The 20052-nt window shown below is 38.5% G+C and overlaps 1 protein-coding gene across 9 annotated transcripts in view; it reads right to left on the reverse strand.

Annotated features, from left to right (window-relative positions):
* Positions 1–20052, reverse strand: part of SULF2 (sulfatase 2) — a 1739722-nt gene that overhangs the window by 1060841 nt on the left and 658829 nt on the right. For 8 of the 9 annotated variants that reach the window (XM_044089924.1, XM_044089923.1, XM_044089925.1 and 5 more), the window contains one exon: positions 6347–6427. The exons of the other annotated variant lie outside the window; for it this stretch is intronic. The gene's annotated coding sequence lies outside the window, so the exon portion shown is untranslated. The remainder of the gene's footprint in view (positions 1–6346; positions 6428–20052) is intronic. 9 annotated transcript variants of the gene reach the window in all.

Raw genomic sequence — 20052 nt, forward strand, 5'->3', positions numbered from 1 at the left:
CTTAGCCTTGCAGATCTTCCTTTTAGTATTTTTTTAGCAGAAGCAAGGATCTGGATGACAATGGGAGGGTATGCAGAATCTTTGGCCATTAACAGAAGGAGGAAAGGTATGTTGTGAAGTTGAGGGCATAGATGTCTGGGTGAGGCCTGCTAGGCTGGTGAAAAAACAGAGTTATGGATACCTTCAGATGGACAGAATTTTTCCAGAAGATGAAGCAAGAGGGGGAATCAGACCTGCTGGGGCCAAAGCAGGATGAATCTCAGTATTACGGGGAAGGGCAGTATTATATAAAAGAGACCTGGGGTCCAGCTTTGGAATACAGTATTTTAGGGCTACTTCCTTAATGGTGGTATCAAGAAGAAGTTATTGCATTTGGCAATAGTTAGGATGCAATAAAAAGGTTGAAAAAAGGTGGGTATCATGAAAAGTTATAACATGTGGCATTTGTTAAAGATGTAAAAAAGAAAATGCTGCAGTAAGACTTTGCACATTGAAAAAAAGAGACTAGTGTTACTGTCACATTAATGAACTATTTGTGAGGTATCAGAAAACAATGGCTGAGCTTGTCTAGTAAAGAGTTGGCTTCCCCTGTGGTGCAAGCTGCAGAGAGAAAGCAATTAAATGACATGGCTTACTCCCACACCTGTTTTGCCTCTTGGCATAAGGGGACCCTATTTATTTATATTCCATGGAAAAACAACGGTGTGTATGTACGTCAACAGCACTTCATGGGAAAGAGTCTTGGAATGCTTGTAAGGTTAGAAGAGCCACACTCATATTTATGTGCAAATTGTCCATTACAGGTGATTATGAGCCCTGAGCTTTCCTCCTCACTCCAGGATGACAGACGTCGAGAAAACTTGGAAGTGGAAAGGACTGCCCAAAGAAAACCTTGGAGTTTGCAATCACCAACAAAAATGTGATTTTTACATCTTTGACATTCTGATCTGGTTAGAAAGAAGCACAAGAGACAGATTCTGTTATGTTCTCAAGGTCCTAGTAATAGCTACATGTCATGTCACAAGTGTGCATGTGGCACCAGAAAAATCATTTCTGCCATAAGACCTAAGGTTTTCAGACCAAGCCTTACTGGAAATATATCTGAAGAGAGGAAACACTGCATTCTGCAAAAGAAAAATCCTTCCCTGGAGGAGACTTACTGGACAAGCCAGAGTGTCTGGCAAGCATCCTATGGGGTCTATATCAGAAGCTCAAATTTTCAAACGTTCGAATCTCATATGGTCAACACCATATGAATGAAATTTTGAAAGCTCAAATATTTCAATGGAGATCGCCATAGGGAATATTTCCCTTTACTTCACTGTAGTGCAATCTTGGAGTTGGTATATTTAAGTAGCGGGGGGTGGGGTGAGAGGTTCAGCCCCCCCATCTGAGGGTGCAGGGGGGGCTTGCCCCCCTGCTCAGAGCATCCAGGTAGGTTTTTTTGTTTTTATTTTTATTCTGTGTTTGATGTTTTAAAACTTCGCTCATATGGTGTTGATCATATGAGCGCCGAAATTTTAAAACTTTGAGCATATAATATAGACCCCATCCTATGAACAATATAGTCCACAATGGTTCTGTTTGTACTTTAGCAGGGTTCACTGTGATACCCAAACAGTGGAATAAATGGAGAAAGCATTCTTTTGTTATCATTAGCTTCTCCAAACAAGGTGCCAGTCATCAAGGAGGGAAAACTTGTTTCCTCCAATCTCTGTTGTGCTGTAACCACTATTATATTTGGTGAACACCTTAAGGATTGAGACCAAACAGGAGAGCCCAAAGCAGAGTGTGGCTGGCTCCACCTTCAAGGATATCCTTGACTCCTTGGTAATTTTGTGTGTAGGTAAGCATCTTGGAGGCCAAGCAAGCACATCCATTCTTCTTCAATGAAGCAAGGAAGACTTGTTTGCACTAAGATCATCCAAAACATTGTTTTAGGGACAAATTCATTTATGCACCTGGGTTTAAGATTGACTTGAGGTCCTTTGCTTTCTTGGCCACCAAACATAATTTGGAATGAAAGGACTTCCCTGATGGCTCACTTTGCTAGAAGGTGTAATACCTCTTGCCTTGCCACCCTCTTTTGAAAGGATGGGACACTGGGAAATAAATAGAAGATGAGTGACCAAGAATTTGGATTTTGTAGCCACTAGAAACAATATCCCTGATGCTTTTGTCATGCATGATGGCCATCTATGCAGGCAGATGCAGGGACAGATGGCACCCCTTAGTAACTCTGAAAGGGGACAGTTAGGAAAGTCTTCAGGCTGCTGCTGCTTATGTGGTCCCCTAGAACAGGAACTATGTTAACTCTTGTTATGTCAAACATTCTGACTTTTAATGGGGTAACCACAGCCTTTTTGGTTTCTGCCAGAGAGCTAGTATCTTTGCTATTGCTGCTGTTGTTAGGCCCTAAAGCTGCTTAAGACCTTTCTGATTCCTAAATAATGGGCAGTTTCTTTCCCTGGATAAGTCAGTATCTGTTGGTAAAATTATGGTGGGGAATGCTGGCATAAACTCCTGTGGTAGAATTCTCAGAGAAAATAACTTTATGCAGGAGGAGAAAATGTTATGGCTCATATAAAATGTTTTCTACTATTAGTCATAAACAACATTATAAGCTGGTCTGCAGGGATCTTAAATGCACATTAAGAAGAGAAAGGCTGAATATAAAGTGAAGACAGATGACTCTTCAAAGGATAATCACAAAGCTATATTAGGAGTGTTAGAAGTAATGCCCAACACCACAATGAACACAATCCGAATGGTACTAGCTACCCTGATTTTGAAGCTATACCATTTTTCCTGGTTGATAAATTTAGCTTTGAAATTTCCCTTCCTCATACTCCAATGTCCCCTGACTGTTTTAACACTGCTCCTCTCATTTTCACCAAAACTAAATAATACCCCCATGAGCTTGCACAATATAGTAAGCTGCCTTATTGCTAGTACCAAGTATGTTTTTGCTAAATTCCTCCTCAAGCTTTTGAATTTTAGCCTCTCCACAGAGTATATGCCTAAGCTCTGGATAACAGCAGTTTTGGTGTCTCTTCATATGGATGGCATTGCAAGCGACCCTGGAAATTATGGTCCCATTAGCCTCACTATTAATAACTGTAAAAGAAGATCATACTCAGGGTAATTTATAGCAAAACTGGCAACATACAAACACTCAGTCCTAGTCAGTATGGCTTGGTGAAGGGTAGGCCTTGCTTAACTTATTTGGATGACTTTTTTATTTTATTTCTCTCTGTTGTCTGCCAAACATCAGCCCTTCCTTCCTTGAGAGATGTCATAACAGCAAATATCAGGGTTTTGAGGACTAGCATGAGTGGCACAGAATGCTAAGCCCAAATTCCCCCAATCTGCTGGTCACTGCTGTCATGCAAACTTTGCCTATAGTGAGACAATTATAGCTGACCGGGACCATCACTTGCCTTCTTCCAGGGTGGGCAGCTAGCATAAGCCATTCCCTCCCATTATTTCCTGACTGGCTTTTCCAGCACCAGAACGATTTACTGAACTAATTTGGTTGACATTTTCGACTCTGTGACTGATGCCACTGATGGGGGTCATTCTGTCCATACTGCTTATCTTGACCTTGCTAAGGCATACAATAAGAATATCCAAGCAGGCAACATCAATAAATCTTCCTCCCTCCATCCAAGCTTACGAGTAACATCCAATTCCTACAGCAACCCTGCCATCCACTGAGTTTACTAGATAAGTAGGGAACAGAACTAGATTGCAAGGCTTTTTTTCAGTTATCACACACTTACTGCATACACACCTACAGACAATTTAGATTCACCAGTCCTCCTACTACACATCTTTGGGAGGACAGAGGAAAGCAATGTAACCAGAGAAAACCCATGTGAACTCAGGGAGGACATACAGACTACATGGAGGGCATTCCATCCAGTAAGTGAACATGAGAACCTCTATCTGTGAGGCAACGATACTACTCCATTGCCACTGTGCTGCCCCACAGACAAACTTACAAGATTAAATAAGAACCGCTATATTAATCAATGGATTGCTAATTGGCTTGCTGATCCTATACAGAATGAGTGCTGCTGATATCTTCTGATCTAATAGATTAGTCAGTATCAGAACCCCTCAGTGATCTATGCTAGGCCCTCTTCTCCTGTCATCTACTTATTTTTTCTGAAGATAGATGCGCACAGTTTGCGGCTGACTAAGTTTGAAGATGGCTGTAAACTGTCCGTCTTACTAATTCCCCCCACAGACTGTTATATTCTCCAAGAAGAGAAAAACCTGTACAGCACTTGGTGCTCTACTCATGGCCTTAGATTTAATGCAAAAAAAATAAAAATGTTGTACAGTTGCATTTGGGAAAGAAGGCCTTTCTCACTGACTATCAAATAAATGGAACCCCACTTATGACCAATATAATCCTTAAAGATATAAGTACTTTGTTTAACAATGATCTTTCCTTTGATCTCAAGTATCAGTTACAGTAAGGAAATCTTTTTTCATTACCCAGTAAGGTAGCTGCCCAGCCAAAGAGGTCTTAATGCCCTATTTTACTTCCTTATTATTTACTTTTTTTTGTTTGTTTGTTGACTGGCAATGGGATCTTTTACATCCTCCTTAACTACAACCTACTCAGGCAGGTAGGACCTTGTCTAATGTTTCATCTGAAGGATGGCACGCTAAGAAGTGCAGCACCTTCTATGGGCTGTAATAGAATATGAATCTAATCAACTAGTGTGGGAATAGAATTCAAAGGCTTCTGATCTTCCAGCACAAAATGTAAGTGTTAAACCACTGACACTGGCAGCCAATCAGTAATGTTCTGATGTGTATGCTTCTTACAAGATACACATCCTATCTTGAAAAAACTCAGAGAGTTTTCTAACCAAAAGAATAAAATGGGTAGGCTCACCTAGCTATCTAGATGGATTAAAATGTCTTTCACTTTTTTTTCATCTCATACAGACTCCTGTACGGAGATCTTTGTATTGCCTTTCAAGCTATGAAAGGTCCTGTTATATTAAATCTTCTCCACCTCAGAAATACTAGTAATGTTAAAAAAATACTTCAAAACTCAACTTACACAGTAACATGAACAGGACTTCTTGGAGGGATAAGTTCATTAGCTAAAGGATTTCCTATCTGTGGATCAATTGCATGTTAAATGGCATAACACTTTAGCCTTCTATAAGTTCACATAATGGGTGGATTCATATAAATTTACAGCAGGAATTAGCAGTATGACCCTTAACTGCTTGCCTACTACCAACCTATGAATGAATAAAATTTCAGAATTGTACATCTGTTAAACTTAATTATTTTTATGAAAACTCCTTAACTTTGTAATAAAAGTTGTCAGTAGTAATAATTCTATGAAATTTCTCAGGCATACTGCAGATTTCTAAGACCATCATTAAGAGAAAAGATATGGCTTGTTTATTTTTATCTATTTTTGTCAGTGTTTCTTTCTTGGCTACAATGCAAGCTGTAGTAACAATGACAAAATAAGTCTGCATTTAAAGACAGTCACACAGACAGATATAGCACTAATTATGCTGCATAAGTATTAAGGTAATGTTTTGGCTGGCTGAAAAACTATTGGTTCAAAGATGATGTGACAAGTCCTGTTGCTCCAAGAACATAATTTGCAAGACAGAGCAGAAGTTTTTGATGGAGACAGTGACTGAAACTTGGGTAAAAAGCATTTTTCTTTAAGCTGGGGTAGTCACAGCTTGTTACTTAAAGAACAACTATGGGGGTAAAAAAAAAAATATATATATATATATATATATATATATATATATATATTAACTTTTCCTTACGTTTGGCTCATTGCAAACCTCTATGTATTTATTGTGTGTGTGTGTGTGTGTGTGTGTGTGTGTGTGTGTGTGTGTGTGTGTGTGTGATGTATTCTTGGCTGACTTTTTGTGTTTTTATGGTACATATTTCAGTAAGGTCTGAATTCTGAATATAATGACCATCATTTTTTACACCCTATCTTTGACTTAAGTCAAAAGAACTCCATGTAGACAAAGAAATAATTGTTTTAATAAGAAGCAGTATAAAAAAAAAACTTTACATTATTGAGATAAGTCATATGTCCCCTAGTCAAACATCATGAATACACATTGTCCTTATAAATAGTCAAAAATGAGTTCTTTGTCTTACTTTACAAAAACTAATCTGAAACATTCCTGAACACTAGCACCCCTCTTGAGGTACTGTTAGTCCCCTTACCAACTGAATATCTAGTGTGTACTGAAATGCTTTCTCACTACGCAGTTTTTGTTAACTTTAAGCGTTGCTGTAGCAACTAAGTCCTTTAAGTATATTCTTTACTTACCCTGTCAGTGAAAGTTTGTCTTTGTGCTGAGGCCAGTGGAACCATTTGATGAATGCAAAGGCATGAGTGGGCACAAAATGGCTAAAAAATAGAAAAGTGCACTTTAGCGCAGAAGCAGTCTTACATGCAGACACAATTCTGTTGTGGATAAGTGAGCTGCAAATTTTCATATTACTACATTCAGCTATGGAGAATTACAATGAGAATAAACACCTCACAGACTTTGATTTGAACCTGTAAGCCAACATTCATTTTGGAAGTTGATTTTCAAAAACTCCCTTAAAATGTGTTAAAACTATACATTAAATTACATGGTTTCTGAATTCCATCAGAGGTATAGAGTAGTTCAGGCCTAGCTGCAATATCATGTTTGTGCACCTTGCAATTTAGAAGAAATGCTCCTACTAACAGATGACAGTGATGGAGCACACCGAGATTAGATGCTAAAAGAAGGCAAATTGGTTCAGTGCATTCAAATAAAATGCTCTTATTAACAGATGACACAGTTGTACAGTATGCTCAAATAAGATACATACGCCACCAGTTGAAATGATGGTACTTGTATGCACAGATGGCATGCTTATGCCAACCAACATTCCTACATTACCCATACCACAGATGGTGAGCTGCTGACCATGGTTGATAAAGTAGCTCTTGTGCCTTGTGCCAGTAGATGAAATAATGCTACAGTATTTACATTGTGCATGTTGAAGTATAAATCTGGTGCAGGGAAAGCTAAATTGCCTTTTGCAAAGCACAAGGATTTTCCAAGGTAGTCTAATATGCGGTAAGATTCAGACAATTGCCAGCTATGTAAATTGCCCACAGTTTGGATACAAGATAGATGACTGTTGCTGAGGTGACAGATGCACAATTCAGAAAGAGAACGCCTTGTTTTGCCAGTTGGCACACGATGAATTACATCCAAAAAAGATACATACAGCCCACAGCAGCATTACTGTGTAGCAACAAATTCGATGAACCACTGTAAGAAATGATATGGTACATACCTACACAGGACTGTGGGTACCCCTGGGAGGGGGTCAACAGCACAGCAGAGTGTAAATCATTATAGCTAGAGCTTATTATTAGCAGTAGTGCTGTAAGCATAAGCACGCAGCACTGTAGTTTGTGTACACATTTAGTAGACAGAGTAATAAGTCCTTAGAGAAGACATATATATATATATATATATATATATATATATATGGATTCCTATTACAAGAATGAAAGTTCACAACTTCGAACTTGTAATAGGAAGCCTCACTTATGCAAAAGTTCACTTTAACGAAAGTGAACTTCCACGAAAGTGCACTTCACCGAAAGTACCGCAGCACAGTGGAGGACATCAAAAAACAAGCTATGTCCACCAGTATGGTGCGATACTCATGGACCTTAGTGTAGGGCATGGGTTAGGGTAAGGGGATAGTTAGTAAAGCTATCCCCTTACCCTAACCTATGCCCTAACCCTAAGGTTCGTGACTATCGCACCATAGTGGAGGACATTGCTATGTCCTTCAGTGTGCTACAATCGTCATGGACCTTAGGGTTAGGGCACGGGTCATGGTAAGGGGATAGCTCTATGGCCTATCCCCTTACTATGACCCGTGCCCTAACCGTAAGGTCAGTGAGTACTGCACGGAAGCTCAGTACAACGCCCGTTCGTTGTACTCAACTTCGCGTAAGTGCACTTTCGCTGCAGTGTGCATTCCATACACTATTTCAAAGTAGTGAACCTTCGATCTAGTGTATGGAATCCATATATATATATATATATATATATATATATATATATATATATATATATATATATATATATATATATATATATTCATATACACACACACACACACACACTCATTTATATATATAAATACATATAGATATAGATGGATAAATATATGTGTATGTAGTGTATAAATCTATGTATCTATATATACATATAGCTAGATATACATACACACATATATATATATATATATATATATATATATATATATATATATATATACATATATATGTGTGTGTGTATGTAGTGTGTGTGTGTGTGTGTGTGTGTGTGTGTGTGTGTGTATATATATATATATATATATATATATATAGTATATGTATATATATATATATATATATATATATATATATATATATATATATATGGGTTCCATACACTAGATCGAATTTTCACTAATTTGAAATAGTGCATGGAATGCTCACTGCAGCGAAAGTGCACTTAATCAAAAGTGCACTTAAGCAAAGTTCAGTACAATGAACGGGTGTTGTACTGAACTTCCGTGCAGTACTCACTGACCTTAGGGTTAGGGTACGGGTCATAGTAAGGGGATAGCTATCCCCTTACCATGACCCGTGCCCTAACCGTAAGGTCCGTGACGACTGCAGCACAGTGAAGGACATAGCAATGTCCTCCACTATGGTGTGATAGTCACGAACCTTAGGGTTAGGGCATGAGTTAGGGTAAGGGGATAGCTTTATTAACTATCCCCTTTCCCTAACCCGTGTCCTAACCCTAAGGTCCATGACTATCGCACCATAGTGAAGGACATAGCTTGTTTTTTATGTCCTCCACTGTGCTGCGGTGTTTTCGGTGAAGAGCACTTATGCAAAAGTTCACTTTCGTTAAAGTGAACTTTCGCAGAAGTGAGGCTTCCTATTACAAGTTCAAAGTAGTGAACTTTCGTTCTTGTAATAGGAATCCATATATTTATATCTTCTTCTTCTTCTTTCGGCTGCTCCCGTTAGGGGTCGCCACAGCAGATCAACTGTTTCGATTTCTTCCTGTACTCTGCATCTTGCTCTGTCACACCAACCACCTGCATGTCCTCTCTCACCACATCCATAAACCTTATCTTAGGCCTTCCTCTTTTCCTGTTACCTGGCAGCTTCATCCTTAGCATCTTTTTCCCAATATACTCTGCATCCCTCCTCAGCACATGTCCAAACCAACGTAATCTTGCCTCTCTGGCTTTGTCTCCAAACCTTCCAACCTGGGCTGACCCTCTAATATACTTATTCCTAATCCTGTCCATCCTCGTCACACCCAGTCCAATCTTAACATCTTCAACTCTGCCATGTCAAGCTCTGACTCCTGCCTTTTTGTCAATGCCACTGTTTCCAACCCGTATAACATAGCTGGTCTCACTACCCATTTGTAGACCTTCCCTTTCACTCTTACTGGTACTCGTCTGTCACAAATCACTCCTGACACTCTTCTCCACCCACTCCATCCTGCCTGTACTCTCTTCTTCACCTCTCTTCCACACTCACCATTACTCTGAACTGTTGATCCCAAGTACTTAAACTCATTCACCTTCACCACCTCTACTCCCTGCATCCTCACCATTCCTCTGTCCTCCCTCTCATTCACACACATATATTCTGTCTTAGTCCTGCTGACCTTCATTCCTCTTCTCTCTAGAGCATATCTCCACCTCTCCAGGGTCTTCTCCACCTGTTCCCTACTCTCACTACAGATCACAATGTCATCTGCAAACATCATAGTCCACGGGGACTCCTGTCTGATCTCGTCTGTCAACCTGTCCATCACCATTGCAAATAAGAAGGGGCTCAGAGCTGATCCTTGATGTAATCCCACCTCCACCTTAAACACATCTGTCACTCCCACCGCAGACCTCACTGCTGTCACACTACCCTCGTACATATCCTGTACCACTCTTACATACATCTCTGACACTCCTGACTTCCTCATACAATACCACAACTCCTCTCTAGGCATCCTGTCATATGCTTTCTCTAAATCCACAAAGACACAATGCAACTCATTCTGACCTTCTCTGTACTTCTCCATCAACACTCTCAGAGCAAACATTGCATCTGTAGTGCTCTTTCCTGGCATGAACCCATACTGCTGATCAATAATCATCACCTCCCTTCTTAACCTAGCTTCCACTACTCTTTCCCATAACTTCATGCTGTGACTGATCAGTTTAATCCCTCTGTAGTTACTACAGCTCTGCACATCACCCTTATTCTTAAAAATCGGTATCAAAACACTTTTCCTCCATTCCTCAGGCATCCTCTCACTTTCCAAGATTTCATTAAACAATTTAGTTAAAAACTCCACTGCCATTTCACCTAAACACATCCATGCTTCCACAGGTATGTCATCTGGACCAACAGCCTTTCCATTCTTCATCCTCTTCATAGCTATCCTTACTTCCTCCTTGCTAATCCACTGCACTTCATGATTCACTATCCGCACATCATCCAACCTTCTCTCCCTCTCATTCTCTTCATTCATCAACCCCTCAGAGTACTCTTTCCATCTGCTCAACACACTCTCCTCGCTTGTGTGTACGTTTCCCTCATTATCCTTTATCACCCTTACCTGCTGCACATCTTTACTAGCTCGGTCCCTCTGTCTAGCCAATTGGTACAGGTCCTTTTCTCCCTCCTTAGTGTCCAACCTTTTATACAACTCTTCATACGTCTTATCCTTAGCCTTCGCCACCTCTCTCTTTGCTATGCACCTCATCTCCTTATACTCTTGTCTGCTTTCTTCATCTCTTTGACAATCCCACTTCTTCTTCGCCAACCTCTTTCTCTGTATCCCCTCCTGTACTTCTTCATTCCACCACCAGGTCTCCTTGTCCTCCTTCCTCTTTCCAGATGTCACACCAAGCACCCTTCTAGCCATCTCTCTTACTAGCTCTGCTGTAGTTACCCAGCTATTCGGTAACTCTTCACTGCCACCCAGTGCCTGTCTTAACTCTTCCCTGAACATCACCTCACAATTACTCTTTTACAATTTCCACCATTTGATCCTTGGTGCTGCCCTCACACTCATCCTCCTCTTCTTGATCACCAATGTCATCCTACAAACCACCATCCTATGCTGCCTAACTACACTTTCCCCTGCCACCACTTTACAGTCTCCAATCTCCTTCAGATTGGCCCTTCTACATAAGATATAATCCACCTGTGTGCATCTTCCTCCACTCTTGTATGTCACCCTATGCTCCTCCCTCTTGTTAAAATACGTATTCATCACAGCCATGTCCATCCTTTTTGCAAAATCCACTACCATCTGACCTTCTGCATTCCTTTGCTTAACACCATACCTACACATCACTTCCTCATCCCCTCTGTTCCCTTCACCAACATGCCCATTGAAATCTGCTCCAATCACCATTCTCTCATCCTTGGGTACAGTCATGACCACTTCATCCAACTCATTCCAAAATTTTTCTTTCTCATCCATCGCACACCCAACTTGTGGACCATATGCACTAACAACATTCATCATTGCACCATCAATTTCCAGCTTCATAAACATCACTCTATCCGACACTCTTTTCACCTCCAAAACACTCTTAGCATACTGTTCCTTCAGGATAATCCCTATGCCATTTCTCCTCCCATCCACACCATGATAAAACAATTTGAAACCACCTCTGATACACCTAGCCTTGCTCTCCTTCCATCTGGTCTCTTGCACACACAATATACCAACTGTCCTTCAGTTCATCATATCAGCTAGCTCCCCCCTTATACTAGTCATACTGCCAACATTCAAATTTCCGACCCTCACTGTCACAGTCCTAGTCTTTACCTGCCTTCGGGCATGTCTTCTACCTCTTCTCCTCCTTCGTCCAACAGTAGCCCAATTTCCGCCAGCACCCTGTTGAACAACAGTACTGGTGGCGGCCGTTGTTAACCCAGGCCTCGATCAATCCGGTATGAATTTCTGTACAGTTTTCTGCATGTATGATGTGGCAAAATTTTATGCCGGATGCCCTTCCTGACGCAATCCTCCCCATTTATCTGGGCTTGGGACCGGCATAAAGTAATGCACTGGCTTGTGCATCCCCAGTGGCTGGGTATATAGTATGGCTCAGTGGAGTTGGAAGAACTGCCATTCAATGATATGGCCTACAGATGGAGCAAGATAACCCTAATGATCCTACAAAAAGAAAATGGAAGCTAGAAGTAAAAAAGTAATCTCCGTGGTATCCCCGAAGTCTCAAAACAACCCACTAAAGTGTAGTGGGTACAAAAACAAAACAGTGTAAGAAACTTCTCTGTGTGGAAGATTTTCAGTCCATATATTTCTAGTTAATCACTGTATATTAATCAGATCAGACAATAGTAGTAGTAGAAGTAGCGAACTTAAACTCGTCTTAAGTCAAAACAAACCAAAACAAAAAATAATAATAGAAAATATATAATTGTACAGCATACAACCTAGACCATATGAGAAAAGCACTAAAAGATGTGAAACTAATTGTACATTTTGTATATTTATACAGCAAGGTGATATTTTTTATTGTCCTTATTTAAAGAAAATCATTAAAACCAGTGCAGGGGGTGACTGCAACACTACAAAAGTAATTTACAGGGCACAGTGCAATGAATGTGATGCATTCTATGTGGGCAAGACTGTAAATAAACTCAAGCGTAGGATTTCATGTCATCTGTCAGAAATCCACTCTGGATGTAAAAATAATGCACTAGCCAAACACCTTTCTCTTCATAAAAGACACACAGGTTTTAAGTTCCAGATCCTGGATCGCATAGACATGGATGAGCTTGAAGAAGACATCCTGAATATTCTGGAGAAACATGAACTCATGTGGCAATTAAAGCTGAACTCTTTTAGGAAGCCTGGACTAAACTACTACTGTTCAATTAAAAGTGCACTGGAAGTTAGAAAATTGCCACATTGTTTACATGACTAATTGTATTTTATTTTATTTTATTCTACCAGTTGGTTTTAAATACCATTTTAAATCAGTTGTAATTTAAGTGTATATTTTGTTTCCATCATCATACCTACATTTTTTCTTATTTTTATTTTTTTTCTGGTTCTTTTTTCCACTTTATTCAAAATGATGTGTAATAAAAATACTAACTAATTATACAATTATATATATATATTTTTATACATTGTTTTTAGGGTTCTTGTACACAGACCTGAAGAAGTCTAGAAGGACGAAAGCGATCTTTGTTAACAATACATTATGAAAATAGAAATTGATTTTTACATGCAAAATGTATATGTATGTATTTATATATATTTTTTGATTGCCAAATAAACTAAGGTTGATATATTTCCAGCCATGTAGTATAATGTCTTGGATAAAATCACAGACTTAATAATCTATTATTATTATTTTTTATTTTACATTTGTTGACCGGGCTAGTCTAACTGGGTATATGTCCATTTTCAGTAGAGGCCCGGGGAGAAAAGCTCCAGGGAAAAAACATACAATTTAATACAGAATAACATAAAAACAGTTTTATACAGCAATAATTATACCATAAAGGCAGTTGTATACAGCAATGATTTTAGCATAACATGCTAGCTAAAGAAATTTGTTAAAAGAATATAAAAAATTAGAAGCATTCAAAGGTTTATATATATATATATATATATATTTTGTTTTTTATTATAAGCTACTCCTACTGGAAACAAGTCTTAAAAGGGTATACTAGTAACAATTTATTTCTATGTGAGAGAAAAGGATATAGAAGTATTTTAAGAAGGTTGTAATAGAAGAAAGGTAAAAGATCAGAGTCAAGAAAATGTTAGTCAGGGTTAGAACAGGAGCATAACCAGTGGTTATTGAAGTAGAGCTTTAGATTTCTTTTAAAAAGTGGGAGAGAGGTCAGAGATGTAAGGTCAGGTGGTAATTGATTCCATACTTTTCTGACAGAGTAAGAGAACAAACCTGCTAAGTTTTTAGAAAAAATAATAAAAATAAAATAATAAAAAATAATAAAAAATAATAAATAATGTCTTGGATAAAATCACAGACTTAATAATCTACTTAATAATCTGGTTAAATAAGAGGTACCACATCATTACAAATTTTACTTAAAGTACATAAGGGTTACATATTATTATGACAGCTACTAAGCAGGGCAGGACCAGCTTGAATGTCACACTGATGGGGGAAGGGATGTGAATTTAACATGTGTACCAATAACACTTTGTTTTACAGCACAATAAACCACTCCCATGCCTGATAAAAAGTATATACATATATATATATATATATATATATATATATATATATATATATATATTTAGAAAGCTTGTGAGGAAATTATTGCACTATTTTTGTTTTACTTGGATCGCTTGTCTGTGTACTTAATAAAGGATTTTCGACTGGAAACAGACTGCCTGCCTTGCTTGGATTACATTCGAATACTTAGTAATGCTGTATAATTATATATTTTCTATTATTATTTTTTGTTTTGGTTTGTTTTGACTTAAGACGAGTTTAAGTTCGCTACTTCTACTACTTTTGTCTGATCTGATTAATATACAGTGATTAACTAGAAATATATGGACTGAAAATCTTCCACACAGAGAAGAAGCTGAAAGTAACGGACATGTTTACCTGTTATAGAAGAGGGATTACAGCGGGATGAAGATGAGGGTCTGGACAAGAATAGCTAAGGAAGGAAGCAAAGCCAGACACACAGGCAAGCAAAGCCTCAACTTTCAGTAAGAATTAAACTGAGGAGAACCTTGAGTTATTGAAGTTTAATTAACATTTAAATACTATCATTTAAGTTTGAGAATTACTATTTGAAAACATCTCAATGAATTATCAAAGTTGTATATTGCACTGACAAGCATATTTTGGCAAAGACAGGATTATAAATATATATTTATGTATTCATAGAATTGTAATATATGTCTTATGGCGTAACCTGAAAGAAAGATATTAGAAAATGCATGCTATTTGAATGAAGTTTCCCGATTTGTGTGCTTTTTTTTTTCTTTTTGCTCCCTGTAGGACCTTACCTCATTTATCTATTCCCAAATGTCCAATTAATTTTGTGTGGATAGGAGATGGGCATATTTGGAGTAGGCTAGAGCCCTACAGAATACTTGTTCTTACCTGGGAATCCAAATTGGCCTTCCATTCCCTAGTGACAGTTGGGTGTTACACAATGGTCCAGATTGTAGGTCCTATGGAGCAGCCTACTCCTCTCCCTTTAGTAGCTCTTCAGTGTCCGACTATGACTGTGTACTGAGGGGAAGAGTGCCTTTGTACACTGGTTTCTCCTCAGCTTATGACTATAAGTGCACTCAGTCAGAGTGGGCTCAGTAAGCTTGGACCACAGTGGATGTAACACTTACTGCTCCTCCAAAGCATCACCTCTGGGAGAGACAAAATAGCCTCTGTCCCACCAAGAGGGGCAAGCCTGCAACACCAACTAACTTATAGGCATCTGCATAGCTAATTAAACGTAGATTGCCTGTGCTGTATTTCGGGGATTATCTGTCTACACTATGAAGCTGACTTTCCCTAATGTGTGTTTTGAGGGAGGGGGTTTCAAGACATGTCAAAAAAAAAAAAAATATATATATATATATATATATATATATGTGTGTGTATGTATACACATAGCTAGCTAGATATGTACACATTTATCTATCAAGAATACACACACACGCACACACACACACACACACACACACACACACACACACACATATATATATATATATATATATATAGAGAGAGAGAGAGAGAGAAGTGAAATAAAAATAGAGAAATATATATATATCCAGTGTCTGCAACCCATACACACACAGGAGTCTACTTAAAATGATTGAACAACCTAAACTTCGACATTCATAATATCGACAAAAAATTAAAACCACAAATGTCGACAAACTACTACACATGGTCCAAGTAATAACCTTGGCAAATGCAAAATTAGTTAATATGTAGCTATGTGGTTTTGGAATTGACACCAAAACCAGTTAATATGTTGACACATATTAAACCAAAAAAGCGAGAACATTAAATTGTAAGACCAGTTTTTCAGTAAGTGCAAAGAACAACTGAACTGACAAGAGGTCCAAATTTCAATTGTTTTTACGTAACTTCAAGTGGTTTCAATGAACTCAACATTTCAGTGGGATGTTTAATGTGGTATAGTATCTGAAGCTGAGGAAGGTAGGTGAGCTATTGCTAGCTGGTGAAATCCCTATTAAAATGTCAGCAGTCGAAATGCTGAGTGCCGACAAACCAAAGAAAAGTCCGAAAACACAGAAAAGCAAATCATGAAAATCTCTCTTCCTTTTAAACTTATTTTTTTGGGAGGGTAAGCCCCACCCTCACCCCCAAACTTATATATACCAGTTCCAAGACTGCCATACCTCTGAGAAAAGGGAATATTCAGAGAAATGGCATCTTGGCCTTAGTTTATGTATGTCTGATCTTTTAGCCATTCAGTCTCCGTATTTTGGGACTCGATCTTGCAGATCCTGACACTTCAAATGGTTATAGGTCTAAAAAGAGGGTTTTTAGTTTTAGCAATGTTCAGGCAGACTAGAATCTGATGGCTAGTGTTGGACCTGGTTAAAATAGGTATGAAATACTAAATTCTCATTCAGTGAGAATGGAGGCTGTACAGAAATTTGTAGAGTAACATGAGTACTGAATAATTTTGTCTGATCCATGTGAGGTAACGTACTGTTAATTAAGATATAAGAGGAGAGGAATGATTACTGATCTCTGAAAGACTCCTAGTGGAATTGGGTGACAAGATGAAACAGAAGCGTTCCACTGTACTGCTTGACGTCTGACTTCAAGGTAGCCAGAGAATCAGTAATACACTGATGAGAAAAGTCACTGAAGAAGGGTAGAGTGGTTAGTGGTATCAAAGGCTGTCAGTAAGTCAAAGAATAGTGCTCCTCTGGTATTATCTGAGTTGAAAGTACCAAAAACAAATATCAAAACTGGAGAAGTGAAGACCACAGCATGTATATCCAAACAATTTTATTTAAACTGATGATAAAACAAGTAAGTGCTTTCACATCGACCAGATGCTTCCTCAGACTTCACTTCTCCAGTTTTGATATTTGTTTTTGGTACTTTTTGCTTTGGAGAGGGTGAAGTCTATCTGCAGTGGCTGCATTTTTTCTATTGATTACCTGAGTTGAACCTGGTACACAAGTACTGTGTAAAGTTAAGGAGAGTAGATTCAGTACTGCAAGATGGCCTGAAGTCATGAAAACTTGTGGAAAGGAGGTTATGTTCAATTAAATGCTGAAAGCATTCTGTGTATACACGCTTCTCTAGAATCTTCATGGGGGGGGTGAATAGCTTCAAGGTTTCAATTATTACGCCTATGAAAATGGCCTTCAAGAAGCTTGACTGCTAAAACCTCATGTTGCTATTTTCCACTTCTCATAAACATATCAAGTATATCTTTGAAGAATACTACTTATTAATGAAAGGGAATCTCATTTCATAATACGTAATATACCTGTAAAACATTTTCTGCTATTGATATTTCATTTTAATATTAGATTCCCTAATTTGGTGTTAGCTTCCTCAGTAGTGTGTTGCAGGCATATGCTTTTATGTAGAATCAGATCAGATACTGGCTTACAGACCAGGCAGTGGTCATCTCTTAATAACCTAAAATAACCAGAATGTAAAGGCAACTCCTGAAACCTTTCTGAACCTCAACAAGGCCACTTCTTATCCTTTAGGGGTTGTTGGTTCATGTAATGGTTAAGGTGTTTACCTCACAATCACAGAATACAGGGTGCGATTCTCACCTTTGAAAGGGAAATTGGTTAGGCTTAAGTTCATAGTTCATACTATGAACTTTGAACTATGAACAGGGTGCAATTCTCACCTTTGAAAGGGAAATTGGTTAGGCTTAAAATGGCTCACAAGGGCAGCTAGCTTAGTATTTACCTATGAAGTTTTCTAACTCTGTTCTTTCTTTTAATAAAGATTCACTCTATCATTTGAAAATCTTTCTCATTCTTGTTTGAAAATGCAGCACTGTATTCAGTAATGGATGAGATCAGTGAGATATGAAGTGGTACAATGATCTCTATGGAGGAGCTAAATATGCTTCCTGTGATTAGAATGACTGCAGAGTATGTGTTTCTGGCTTTGGTAGATACACACTGATCAAGTTTATGTAAATCTTTAAAGGTGGTGAATTTTTTTTTCAATCTGATCATTTATTTTGTAGTCATAGGTTCACAGGTTCATAGGTCAGTACTACACTAAAATTTCTTGTAGGTCATTTTAAGCCTAGCCAGTTAACTGATTTGGGAATTGAACCCTGCACCTTTTGTTTGTAAGGTCATCACCTTAACTATTATGGCAAACCTCAACCCACAACCTCTCATAATTTATGTCCTTTTGACAACATGCACAGTGCTAGATTTAAAGAAATTAAAGATAAGGTCATCACTACTACACCAGGTGTATATTTCTTTGTAGACAACCTTGGCGTAATCTGGCATCTTTCCCTGAAGTAATTATTTTGCCCAGTTTGTGATCACCAACATATTTAGCTTGAGTCCTTTATATCTGAGGGCAGGAACAATGAGGTAGAAGTGCCCTGGCTCTGTGACATAGAGGAATAAATCCCTAACTACGACCTATACAACTCAATAGCAGTTCAGCTCTTGTAAGAGCTGGGGGGGGGGATAGTGGCTGACACCTAGACATTGTACATACCTTCAAAGCTGCAGGTGCTCAAATCAGCCATCATAGGTGGGTTTAGGGCTTAAAGAAAAAATGCTACTCTATTGCCTTTGCCAAAAATGAAAGAGGCCATTGTGAGGACAAGTGCCATATATTTCCCCAGTCTGGGGACAAATAAGGTCCATCCTGAAATATAGATGTCCCAGATAGCCTCAGTCCACTGTGACTACAGACCCTTAACCGTACCTCACAACTGTCCAGATTTTCGCAGAATGTCCACATTTTTGCCTCTTATTTTTAGTCTGTTCCTCATAAAATGTGTGTTTTTCAGGCAAATCAATGAGGATTGAAGTCATTAAATAATACTAAATAATGACAGACATTTGAGTTTCAGATTTCATATCCTTCTGGAAATATGCAATAATGTAAATTCTGTCATTCTAGCAACTTTCTAAGTTCATAGGACAATATTTAAAATCTGTCACTATTTTTGGGCCTTTGTCCCCCCCATTTTTTCTGACTTTGTCCAGATTTTGTGTGCTGAGAGTTTGAGAGGATGCCCTTAACCCACTCCAGTGAAGACACTCTTCCCTTGATGTCAGGTAGAGGAAAGATAACTCTTCCATGGCTGTTTGGATGATGTACCACTGCAGCTGACTTTTACTTAATGCTTCCTGCATCATAGAATGAATTGGTTCAAGACCTATTGAGGTGGATGTATAGTTGGTAAACATGGACAGAAACATGACTTAGGGAAAAAGAGAAAGAATTTGTTGAAGGTACAGAAATGTTCATGGTATTTCTTGCTTTCATTGGTGCCTAGTTTGTAGAGATCCAATAACATATACCAGATTCGTTAAATGGGTCAAAAGTACAAAATTTATAACCTACTCTTAGGTTGTGTAATCTTAGAGTTGGCGTTCTGCATAGGGGTGTGGGAGACTTTTCCCACTATAATAACAGTTCTTGTCTTTTGAATACTCTGTCTGTCTCAAACCATTAGGCCTTGAGACTGTGGACTGATGAAATGTGCCAAAATCGGCGCCTGCTTTTGACAATGGTAATAACTAAGGCAGATTCTCAGACTACTGGTACAAACACATGTCATGGCAATACTTTATTTATTTACTTATTATTATTAGCATTTGATTACCTGGAAAGTTCAACTTGGCAAAGTCCCTTTCCAGAGGAGGCCGGGAAGAAAATTCCACATTACTTACTTTTTCACAGAAAACTAGCAAAAGGTAA

This window comes from Protopterus annectens, chromosome 12.part0 (genome assembly GCF_019279795.1).
Source record: "Protopterus annectens isolate FY-2018-M chromosome 12.part0, PAN1.0, whole genome shotgun sequence".
NCBI lineage: Eukaryota > Metazoa > Chordata > Ceratodontiformes > Protopteridae > Protopterus > Protopterus annectens.